The sequence below is a fragment of the Callithrix jacchus genome, chromosome 1 (assembly GCF_049354715.1).
Source record: "Callithrix jacchus isolate 240 chromosome 1, calJac240_pri, whole genome shotgun sequence".
NCBI lineage: Eukaryota > Metazoa > Chordata > Mammalia > Primates > Cebidae > Callithrix > Callithrix jacchus.
This window is the reverse complement of record NC_133502.1, coordinates 130,248,838-130,261,295: the sequence shown is the minus strand read 5'-3', so window position 1 is coordinate 130,261,295 and position 12,458 is coordinate 130,248,838. Positions and strand designations below refer to the sequence as shown.

General features: G+C 33.4%; 1 long non-coding RNA gene across 1 annotated transcript in view; it reads left to right on the top strand.

The window, feature by feature from the left end:
- Nucleotides 1-12,458, top strand: part of LOC128928683 (uncharacterized) — a 299,314-nt gene that overhangs the window by 134,414 nt on the left and 152,442 nt on the right. The window contains exon 2 of the long non-coding RNA XR_008474116.2: nucleotides 12,283-12,390. This is a non-coding gene — a long non-coding RNA (uncharacterized LOC128928683). The remainder of the gene's footprint in view (nucleotides 1-12,282; nucleotides 12,391-12,458) is intronic.

The window sequence follows — 12,458 nt, the reverse complement described above, 5'->3', positions numbered from 1 at the left end:
TAATTTATTCTGATGATTCTATAGAATAGGAAGAATTCATACTTTCTTTGGTATAGGATTTATTTCTTGTAACTCTGTATGTCCTTCTATTTCTCTAATGAGTTTGGAATGCAACTAAATCTCGTGAGAATCTCAGATCTGCCTGCTGTGGTTCCAAGGTTGTTTTCTCCCTGCTGAGGCTGCTGGATGAGCTTTGTTGCATAAGGCATCATTTTCAGTGCCACTGAGGAAGAAGGCTTTGCAGTAAATGCCCAATTTTTTTTTATGAGGAATTTTTCTGGGAGAAGCAATGTTTTTGATCTTTATAAACCGCTGGATATAAATCTTCAGTCATTTTATTGAAAAGGATATCAGGCTGCACTGTGATGAGCATACAGGATGTCTTTGCAGTGTTTCAAGTGTATGTGAATTGTGGCTGATATGATTTGGCTCTGTGTCTCCACACAAATAGCATGTTGAATTGTAATCCCCAGCGTTTGGGGAAGAACCTGGTAGGACGTGACTGGATCATGGAGGCTGATTTTCCGTTTGCTGTTCTTGTGGTAGTGAGTGAGTTCTCATGAGATCTGGTTGTTTAAAACTGTGTAGTGGTCCCCACTTCTCTCTATTCCTCCTGCTCTGCCATGTGAAGAAGGTGCTTGCTTCCCCTTCACCCTTCTGCCATGACTGTAAGTTTCCTGAGGCACCCCCAATCATGATTCCTGTACAGCCTGAGGAACTGTGAGTCAATTAAACCTTGCATTTTCATAAATTATCCAGTCTCAGGTAGTTCTTTATAGCAGTGAGGTAACAGAATAATACAGTGGCTATTCTCCAAAACGAAATTAATTATATGCTTGTTGGTGAAAAGGACAACATTTAAAACCAAAAGTGTTGCTGATTTAGAAAGATATGGTGGAGTTAGATCTCTTGAATACAAATAAATCTTGATACTAAGGGAGATATACATATATATTATATATAATATCTGCACATACATAATTATAACATTACACAAATATAATGTATAAATTGCATATTAACATATAAATTAGTAACAAATGCATGCATAATATATAATAAAAATAAGTAGTACATTAATATGTAACTATATTATATATGTAATATAATAATTTAATACTTACAGAGTAAAACGTGCAGAGAAATATGAAGAAGGTGTACTTTGTAGACATAATAATTGTAGACATTTTTTGTTGTACTACCATTTCTTACTTTATTACAAATACACACACACACACACACACACACATTTGTTGCATTCACTACCCATTATAAAATGTTTCCTATGTTAATTAGAACCCATAATATTAATATCTGTCAAATATTCTATTCATGAATATACAGTATAAACTGTAAACATTTCTAATAGGTTTTCAAACAAACTTTTGAAACCTCTAGATATAAATCCTGAGTTGTTTAATTGAAAGAAAAATATTGAATTAAAAGGACCTGTAATTCCAGCTCTTTGGGAAGCTGAGGTCTCTTCAGATCATATGAATAAAAACAAATTTCACAGACCATATAAATAAAGAAATCTTAAAAATAATAATTATCAAAGTTTACATAGTTGTATATATAAAGCACTGGTCAAGTAACCATAAAGTGAAAGGTTTTGTTTTGGTTCAGTGGGAGCATTTTAGAAATAGATTGTATATGAAGCAACAAAGCTAGTCTTAATTTCAAAGACTTAAAACTTATAGAATTTCTTTAAATCATATAAATAAAAATTTTCACAACTGATTATATGTAATATGTAAATCTACCAACTCTCTATTGACTAATAGTTGTGTGGTATATAGAGGTTTCTTTTCAGTTTCCGTATTTGACATTTTAAATATTTCTCCTGGAAGCAGAAATTGTTGCACTCCTTTTTTAAGTTTAAATCCTGTCAGAGAATCCTACTCTTTTGTTTGGAGCATTTAGTCTATTTACAAATAATGTGATTACCAGTAAAATAGATAGATGATATTCTTACATCTGTCATCTTCCTATTTGTTTCATCTCTGTTTTGGTATCTTTTCTCTCTTCATGTTTTCTTTTGGGCTGATTATTTTCATTTTTCCAATTGTTCTTAATTATCTTTGTAATTATTACTTGTTTTAATTTTTTAATAATTACCTTACAGCGTGCATGCTTAGAGGCTATATTAAAACTTAATATACGTTGTTACTTTTATGTTTTCCCAGAAATATTAGGTCTTGAGGATGCCACAACTTTGTCCTGTTGCAGGTTTCTCGTCTTCTTGGGTTGTCCATTTTGGTTATCTGTATCTTTTAATCACATATTTATTATTATAGTATCATTAGCAATGCCTTACACTGCCTATATGTTTTTGAGATTTATTCTTTTAATGATTCTGTGTCTAATAACTCTATAGCATCCCCTCTTGTGGTTTTCTATTTTCAGTTGTTTCCCTTGTTTTATGATCATGTTGAGCTCTAACAACATATTTGACTATCTATATTGTTTGCTGGATGTTGCATATAAAAATTTTTGAAGAGATTTTGAAGCCTAGGTTAGTTTTGTCTTTCATCAGAGAATTTTAAGTTTGTTTTTGGCCAGAAACAAGAAGAACTAGCAATGAGCCCTGTTTGAAAGTAGGGATTACCTTATTTCACGTAAGAATTGAAATGACTGTTATCTGGGCTTTGGTCCTTTGGTGGTCCGATCCATTTCAGTTCATTCTTAGACTTTTCTAGGTTCTTTTAGAACTTTCTTAAATTCTCTTGGTTGCAATTCCAAATCATGGGATTCATTAGTCATCCCACCTTTCTTGGTGGGCCTTGTACTGACTAGTCTCTAGTCTTCTGGGCCCCAAATTATTGAAGGCTCTCAGACCTCACAGTCTCCCAGACCCTCCTCCCCAGTGGGTAGAGGCTTCCAGGCTAAAAATGGTGTCAAATGCACAGTTCACCTTTCTGTGTTTTCTTCTCCTTCTGAGTCTTGGCCCTATATTTGTTAACTGCCTTTTGTTAACTGCTCTGCAGTATCTTTTAAGACATTTAAAAAATATATTTTCTCAAGTTCTCTGGTGGTTCTCAATGGGAGCATCTATTTGCCATATCTAGTCAACTTTTAGAGGAAGTAGCCTCTTTATTTCTTTTAAATCTTTTTCTTTTCAATAAAAAGTTAAGATTTATAACTTTCCAGTAGTGAGACAAGAATTTTAGAGAGCTCCCACATTTCTTGGTCTTTTTTTGTACCCCATTGTGCTGATAATTACTTACTTTGGGGGTTTTATGACTATCTTATCTGTTTTTCTTTCCCTTGGTATTAGCAACTTTTAAAAAATTACAACAAACATCACCTAGGTGTTTATTTAGTTTTACCTCATGTATGTCCTGTGGCATTTATTATACTATTTTTCTTCTTAAATATCCAAGACTGTTTACTTATGGGCCTTTATGTGGCAAAATTTTGAAGCTTTTTATGTCTGAGAATGTTTTTAAATCTGTATCTCCTATTTGAGTAATAGTTTGGCCACATGCAAAATTTTTGGTTCAAAGTTATTTGTTTTCAAGAAAATATTCCCCCTATTGTTTTCTCTTATCCAGTGTTCTGATTTCTATGTATGTGCTCTGCTCTTTCATTCTTGAAATTATTAAGGTAACTCCAAATTTTGTCATTAATAGTCAATTTTTTTAAATTCTAGTTATGAATTTTTTAATGCTCTGATACTCTGTGGACCTGTTACGTCTGCTTTTCATATTTGAATCACAGGATTTTTTTTCCAAATATTTTCTTCTCTTGACTTTTATATATTTGCTTTCTGGAACTCCTATCTTCTGGAAACCTGTACTTTTGTTCTGTATCTTTTATGTGTTAACTTCATTTTTATGTTGTATTTCTTTTTCCTTCACTGTTTCCTTCTTGGAGAGTTCTACAAGTTTATCTTCAAATTTTTAATTTGTTTCTCATTTGTGATATTTTACTATTAATACTTTTTTCCTGTTGTATTTCTCATTTTAACAATTTTTTTCATACAAAGTACTTCCACCTGATTCTCTTAAAAACATACTCCATTGTTCTTTTTTGTTTCCTAATTTAATATACTTTTTTAATTAGTTTTGATACACTTAGTGAGCTCATTTCAAATTCTGATGTACCTGTTCAAATTTCAGCCTTTGATGGAATCTTTAACACAGTTCATATTTTTATTCCAAAATAGTTTTTTTCTCAAAAGGCTTAGTTTTTAGATCTGTGATCCTGTTTTCTCCTGGGCTCATTGTTCACTCTGGCAGGCAATGTGTCAAAATGAGGGCCAGATGAACTTCAGAGGAGGGGTGTCAAATAAGCCATACAAGAGAGCCTGGCCTTGGGAAACCACCTTCTGCACGTCTTAGCCAGTAGAACTACTTCTCACAGGAGGGCTCAATCCCTAGCCCATCGAGTAGGAGCAGGATTAGAAGGAAATATTTTTAGCTTGGAATTTCCAGCTCTGAGATTTGAAGAGACAGAAAGGCAAAGGTACTACGCTATGCCAGCTTTTCCTTCTCCTGCTGGTATTTGCACTGTAGATCTGAATTGCTGTTGTAGGAACAAGTACTACTTATCCAAAGACAGTGGTAGAGTAGAAGCAAGAAAGAATGTCAACAACCTCTATTTTATCTTCCCATAGCTATGCTGGGCTGCCTTTGTTCCAGCCTAGAGCCACTATTTCAGATAAACAAATTAAGCAACTACCCTTATTCTTTGAACTTACCTCATGTACCTCACAAAGTTCCTGATTATTTTATTCCTAACTTGGGTTTTCCTTCATAATACTCTATAGTTTAACTTGGGGATTGGAGCTGATAATCTTGCTGGTTTAACATTTTGGTAGGAAGTTGTTTGTTTCAAAATGTCTTATGCCCAATCAGTATTTCCTTTTCTTCAACTTTTATTTATTTCATATTCTTTCTACCTCATTTCTTCTGCTGTATTTACCATATGTCTGTTAATACATCATTATGTCACTTTCACTTACCCTCTTTCTCTTTTGTCTCATTCTTATGTCTGTTTTCTTTATCTCCCAGTGATGTCTATTCTGTCCCTGCTTTACTTTCCAATGCCTCATTTTTTTCTTAATCAATTCCATCTGTTCTAGGATCCTCCTGTAAATAGTTCTGTTTCTCATTTCTTATTCTCTTTCTTTTCCTCCAGTTCCAAAGTTCTCTGCTTCCTATCTCATGCTTTTTATTTATTTTTAACTCTCATTCAGTAGTTTTTGGCCCCATATTTCTGAGATACATTTGTATTTCAAGATTAATCAACATTTTGAATCAACATTTTACTTGTCTGAGGGCTTTAGGTAAAAATCTTAGTTTATCATTGCATCTCTAGTTCTTTAATGCCTACTAAAATTTTTAATATATGTGGATGATCGATACAGATTTGTTGAATAAGCAAAAAAAAAAAAAAAACCCTGAATAAATGCAAAGAAGATATGGATAGTGGGAATGAAATAAATGACGGTCTTTTGAGTAAAATCTTATGTGTAGTTGTTTTTCTCAAGTTTTATTTAGTTTCTAAGCATTTTTCCCTTTTCATAAAAACCACTATTGAATGGTTTTGCAAAGCATCCATAAATGGATGAAAGTGAATTGCACTTTCAGCTTTTCTGGATATCTCAAATTTTTATTCATACTCTTCTATGTGACTTGTTATGGTTGTGGATTCTATTGCAAGAGAAATACAAAATGTTTACTGTGATAGACACAGTAATATAAGACCTTGGATGTGGTTAGGAAATTTCTACATACGGAGATATCACAACATATCAGTCCCCAGGGAGAACTGATTTCTTTGCCTCCTAACTTGGATATGCATTGAATGTCAGGTGTTTTTTTTTTTTCCTTAGTGCTTATGCTACTTAATGTATGATCTTCAGCAGACTGCCTGCTTGTTCTGTACTCTGTGGAACAGTTGATCTTGAAAGATGTCATTTTTTTCTCATTTTCTGACTTGTTTTGTTACATCAACATTGATTTATTCTTCACTTTTGACAACCTGAATTTAAAAAAACCCCAAACTGGTCATGTCTCAGAAACTTTAAATTAATGAACTGGTTACTGTGAGCTCAGGGAAACAATAATATATGGGATCTGCCTATTATCTTTTTTCCCCCATATATCATCTCCGTTCATTTTTTTCTCTGTCACTTCCTTCCAAAGTATAAACAAATGCAAAAATATTTTATTGACCTTACATGCAAATGTTCCTAGAGATCTGCAATTTAAACAATTAATTTTAAGTCTTCATTTAGTACTTTTTTTGTGACATATATTCCATTTCCAAGACAGGACTGTTGTGCTTACTTTGAATCTAGTTGTGATGGATTAGCCCTAGCAAAATTAATCAATGATTATTATGGTCACTTTCAAGCTTATTTGCAGTTTTAGGTATATTTACTGTAATCTGAATGTATATCCGATCACATCTTTTGTGTAACTTCATCTTCACATTAAGGGAGACACATTAATTAAACTTGAAAAACACTATAGAGAAATAAACAGAAACTGGCAAGATCTCTGTTTTTAAAACACTAGTCAGAAATAAAGTATAAAATCAACATTTATTGCACAAATTGTGACAAACCTGCACTTTATTCAGTTTCTACTGATAGGTTGTTGGTTTATCTTTGGTAAATTGGTATAAGCCTCAGTTTCATGTTTTTATTTCTTTAAACCTTACTCTGGGATAAAAATACCTCAGAATTATGCAAATTATCTGCATACACACACATGCACACACACACACACCTATATAGAAAGACACACACACACACACACACACACACACACACACACACAGATACGTATATGTGTGTATACCTGTATGCATAATAAAGACCCCAGAGTACATGCTTAATATATGGCAGCCGTAATTATTTTTGCAGTTTTGATGGTTTGTCATCATTAAATCATTGGCTTCTGGTGCCCACTGAATGTCAAATAAGCATCAGTACTAACTTAAATACAGAATCAAGTTTATCAAAGGAAAAAAAAAATAAGAGAACTTGGTGTCAGATAATCTTCCTCTCCAGCTATGTTAATTATTTCTAGTTTTTTCAGGGTATACAATTATCTTCATTGGAAGGCACAGTGAATGATAATTCAACCTGCCTGTAATAGAAGATGAAGGCAGAAACATTATGAAACATAAATGATTTACATGTTGTATTTTATGTAATTTTGATATTAGTTTCACTTAAAATATACACAGAGGAGAAACTTGAAAAATAGGTCAAAGGTAGATAAATTTTTTACTAATTTTTATTTTGCCTCATATTTTCTTTTCTTGTTTTATTGCTCCAAATTAAGAAAAGTTCTGCATTTTGAGCATCTGTTTTTAACAATTATATTGATGATGACTAATAGGACTTTGGCCAGGTTTTGTATTTTATCACTTTACTATTGAAGGCAGATATAACAAGAAATTTCTGTTAGTGGAAACATAGCTTAACTTGAAAAATGTTCGATAATTGATTATCTGTTGCAAGGTTATTTAAAAAAATCTTCAAACTTTGATTTTGGAAAAATTTAGCCAACCTGAATTTATAGTTTTTCATTGTTGACCTGCTTACTTACACAGTTTACTAACATAAATTTACTAGAAAAAGTTTCTATCGCCCAAAGAAAAACACAACACTTTTGTGGATATATTTCTTGCAATCTTTTTTCAAAAACATATGCCTTCTAGAACTTCAGGTTAGATTTTTCTCTTTGCTATTAGATGCATATGAGAATAACAATAAAACGATTGTATTTTGTAGTTCCACAATTGGAAATAAACTGTAAATGCTGTTTGGTAGTCTGCTTTATTTTGCCAACAATATATCAAGAACATCTTTGAAAGTCATTATATATTCTTCTAAGACACCATTATTAATGGCCTCAATAGTAGCCCATTGCATGACTGTGCCATAATTTATTTAACCAATACAGTTGGTACATTCTTGATGTAATAATATAGGAAATATTGTAAATGGAGTCATTTAAAATAATTTATTCATATCTGCATTTCCTCTGTGTTTCTTTACTTGATTTATTTGCAGCCCTGAGAAATGGAGCATATTATGTTTTGTTCTGAGTGCATTGAGACTAAACTCATACTCAAGCCTGAAATAATGCATATGTGTGTATGTGTGTTTCGGTGTGTGTGGTGGGGGTGGGGGAAGGCATAAAAGTTGGGGGTAACTTGTGATCATAATTAGAGCATATAAAGGCAAGAGCAGAATACATCTCTGCTAATCCTTTCTAAGATCCTAATTGCATCATAGTGTCAGGTTGAAATCTTACAGTGAAATAGAAAAATGACTTGCCTGTGGCTTTTTGTTATGAACACTTTTTTGAAAGGAAAGAGAAAAAAAATAAAGGAACTCTGAGTTACAGAGTAACTTCTTGTAAAGTTTGTATTATATGGAAAAGGAAGTTATATTCAGCCCCCAAATCATTTTGCTATACTGAAAAATGGGAACTGTGCCTGCTCTCCTCTATTTTAAATGCGTAGATACAGCACTTGCTTACCTTCTGGAGGCTGTTAACAACCAGAAGCATAATCTCTATATAAACACAATGAATGCTATAGATTCCACGGTTCTTTTCTTTGGCATTTTCATCACATTTTATCTTTGGCATTGAAACATTATCACAAATGAAAGAAAAAAAGGTACAGGTTTCTCCTCTTTATTTTTTTTTTCTTCTTTTTCTTCCTTTTAGATCAGCTTCAAAAAATCAGAGAGAAAAAGTTAAGTTTGTTCACAGGTACAAAGCCACCTGAGTGCACAGCTGTTCTCTAATCACCCTTTTCTTTGAATGTTCATGCCTAACATTCCTAGCAAGCAGCCTCAACTTGCTCATCATTCTCTAAGCCCTGAGCAACAATCAGTGTGTACTCATGTGGCAAAGCCCTGGCCTTTCCTATCAATTCTCTTGACAAGAATGTTGTCAAGTCTCGTTTGTTCTTTTCTGAGCTGATGAACTTATTTCAGGAGGCTGGTAGTTATATTTCACATCTGTCTGTGATGTGACGGTGAGTCTTGAGGCTCTCTATCTTCCCTGGTTTTTGAAGATTTTGCAGAGATTATGTGAGATATGCCTTGATGACTGCAGGCACAGGACACCCATTCTCCATTGTCCAAGTAGTGCAGAAAGACCCTTTTGTGTGTGGTTAAGGGGTCTTAGTATGTGTGACACTTCTGTTTCCTAATTTCCCTTGCCTTTTTGGGGTGGGAGATAGGGGTGAGAGAATAACTGTGGAAGACAGAGAGGGGGTTGGGTTTTTTGTTTTGTTTTTGTTTCTTTTGAGAAGGTCAGCCAAGAGATGACTACTCTCACCATGCTACCAATGGCTACATGACTACCACACTGCTAGCTGAATGGCGGGTCATGTGCTTTGCAGCTTGTCACAGAGTAAAACGTTGACAAGTCCAAAAAGGCCGGCAGAATTGTGACCACAATGATGGGAATTCAACTAGTTGAGTCAAAAAGCATTTATACAGTGATGCCTATATACTAGAAACCAACTTCATTCATATCTAGCTTCCTAACATGTAGTAAGATGGAAAAGGCAAAATACAAGGTAATCTTGATAAAAAATAATGTATACTGTGATAAAGAATAAACGAAGGAACGGTGCACAATACAATTTGAAGATGAAAGAAAGACCTCTCAAAGGATATGATAATACTGAGTTCCATTTTACTTCTGTGATTTCCAATCTGAGAGTAAAAAACCATCCTCCCAATTTGGTGTGCCTATATTGAATTTAAATTTTCATATTTGAATATAGCACACGATATATTATCCAAAGGAACCTGTTACTGGGCAATGTAAGCAGCAGAGTGAGAGGCAGTTTGCATTGTTGAGAGCACAGGCTTTAGTTTTGGAAATTCCCATTCTCTATCTTCTTACTACTTTCATGGCCTTGGGCAACTTTACTAACCTCACTGATCTGACATCCCTCATCTATTAAGTGAAGGATAGTATCAGCTTCTACAGATAGTTGTGGAGGATAAAAGAATCTCCTAAGAGCATCTTCATGTGTTGGGGAGTTTCTGCCGTCACGTTACTTTCTGCTTATGAAGGAAAAAGTTATTTTTGTGTGTGTCAGACAAATGATACCTACATATCCCATGTTCTGCATTAGATCTTATCCTTCATCTTTTATTGTGTTCATTCTTGTTTCCATAACATACCCAGTTAAGAATTATTTTGTATTCAGGTTCTAACTTCAAATTCAAGAAGAATAATGCTTACTACACTGCTCTTTAATAGCCAGCACAAAGGTAGCCATTATAGAAGTTTTAATAGATCGGGCAACCAGGAGCAATAGCATGACACACGACAATACTACATACTTGGGTCAGAGAGTCATTGCTTGCAGTATCCTTGGTACTATTTTGGATAAAGGAAGTCACATTTCAACCATCAAATTTGCAGAAGATAACCACTTATGAGGGGGTGTTAATACAGTAGAAGATGATAACAAAGTTCTAGAGAGTAATGATATTAAAGAGGTATATCAGCTTGTCAGATAGACATAAAGTCCCATTTTGCTGCATACACACTTTATTTTTGTGGGCAAAATATAAATAATTTTTGCTTAATAATTTGTGCAATTGAAAGTTGTATTTAGGGTTGAGGTTAACACATATCAAGAAATCATGTACTTATTGCTATTTTTTAGATTTCTTATTTGTCTTGTTTTAATAGTGCCTAATGAGGGCTCTGTCACTATGTAGCAAAGTGACCCTTATTTAGTCACCATCTGGGTCCCTTTCAACTTGGATTTCATGTGTAGATTCCTGAATATTGAGCTAAGGTATTTGTAATACCATTGATTACGTGGTAATTAATCCTATTTTTAATCCAATGTGTTTATTTACACAAATTAAATGCTTGCTAGGGCAGCCTTGATTCAACTAAAAACAAACAAAAACATAGTGCCAATCTTTCTCTTTATTCTAATTTAATGCTATTCACTGCCCTAGGTTTCTAATCTCGCTATTTGCAATTCTGAAGCAATAGCGGCTAAAGATCACAGTTCATTTTTAAATGCCTTTTAAATGTGTTGATAAGACATATTCATTCAGTTGTGCCTTTCTGTGCATTTAAAAAATTGGTTACAGAGACAATTATTTAGTGTTTATTTCAGTCTACCTGTGTTATCTCATTTTCTCCTCATCTTTAATACAGATGGGGAAAAATGGATTGTGTGCGATTATTTTTGGCATTTATTTGAAACTTCATAAATGTTATTAAAATGTTGTCTGGCTAATACATGAACATTAAAAAATAAAATAATTGCTCTTATTTACTCTCCCAAAAAGAAATAAAAGAGGAAAGAAGAAGGGAAGGGGAGAGATTGTGAAACAATGAAAAAGAATTCTTTTATATCTAGGAACTCAAAATCTTTTATATCTAGAACAGCCATGAACCATTTGATTTCTTTTTCTGCAACTTAAAATGAAATCATATTCTCCAGATCTGCTTTATTGTAATCGTTCTTTCCTTGTTTTTCTTATAAACATATCTAGAGCTTTAAAAATAAATGCATGGAAAATGTGAGATCCTAGATACTATTTGAAGTTAGTCTAATACCTAATTTTGGATTGTCAGTGCACTTTGACTTTCTATTACATTCTTTTACATCTGACTTTAAATCCTAGGCATGGAAGCAGTGATTACTTTGTTTGACTATCATAAACTATATGTGAACTTCATATACACATTGTTGGTCAGGAAACAAGTTGGAAACTTTCATATTGCATGAAACTTCAAAGCTTGATTCTACTGGTTTTAAAGAGGTGGTTATTTTCTAAATAAGTAATAATGCTTTAAAATGCAAAATATAATCAGGTTTTATCCAGAAAATTCACAGACTTTATAATTATTCTTCCAAAGCACTTTATTGAGGTGTGATTGACATACAAAGAGCTGTACATATTTAATGTATACAACTTGATGAGGTTGGAGGTAAGGATACATTCCTGTAACTATTACCACAGTCTATCAGCTGCAAATGTTTCCTCCCACATTTACTATCATTTTTTTTCTGATAAGAACACAAGATCTACCCTCTTAGGAAAACTTTGATTATATGATACACTGTTAATTATAAACACACTATGCTGTCTAGTAGCTCTCTAGTACTTACTCATCTGGTATAACCAAAACTTTGTACCCTTTGACTAATACCTATGTATTTCCACTCCCCACCAGTTTCTAGCAACCACCAGTCCACTTTCTGCTTCTATGATTCTTTAACTTTTTTTCTTTTTCTCTTTTGGTTTGTTTTTAGAGATCTCACTCTATTGCCTATGCTGGGGTGTAAAAAACTGCTTGACATTGACCTCGCAACGATTCTTGAATGTGTTGCTGAAAGCACAGACAACAAAAGTAAAAATAGGTATGTAGGATTATATCAAACTAAAAAGCCTCTGCACCGCAAAGGAATCAACCACAAAATGAAAATGC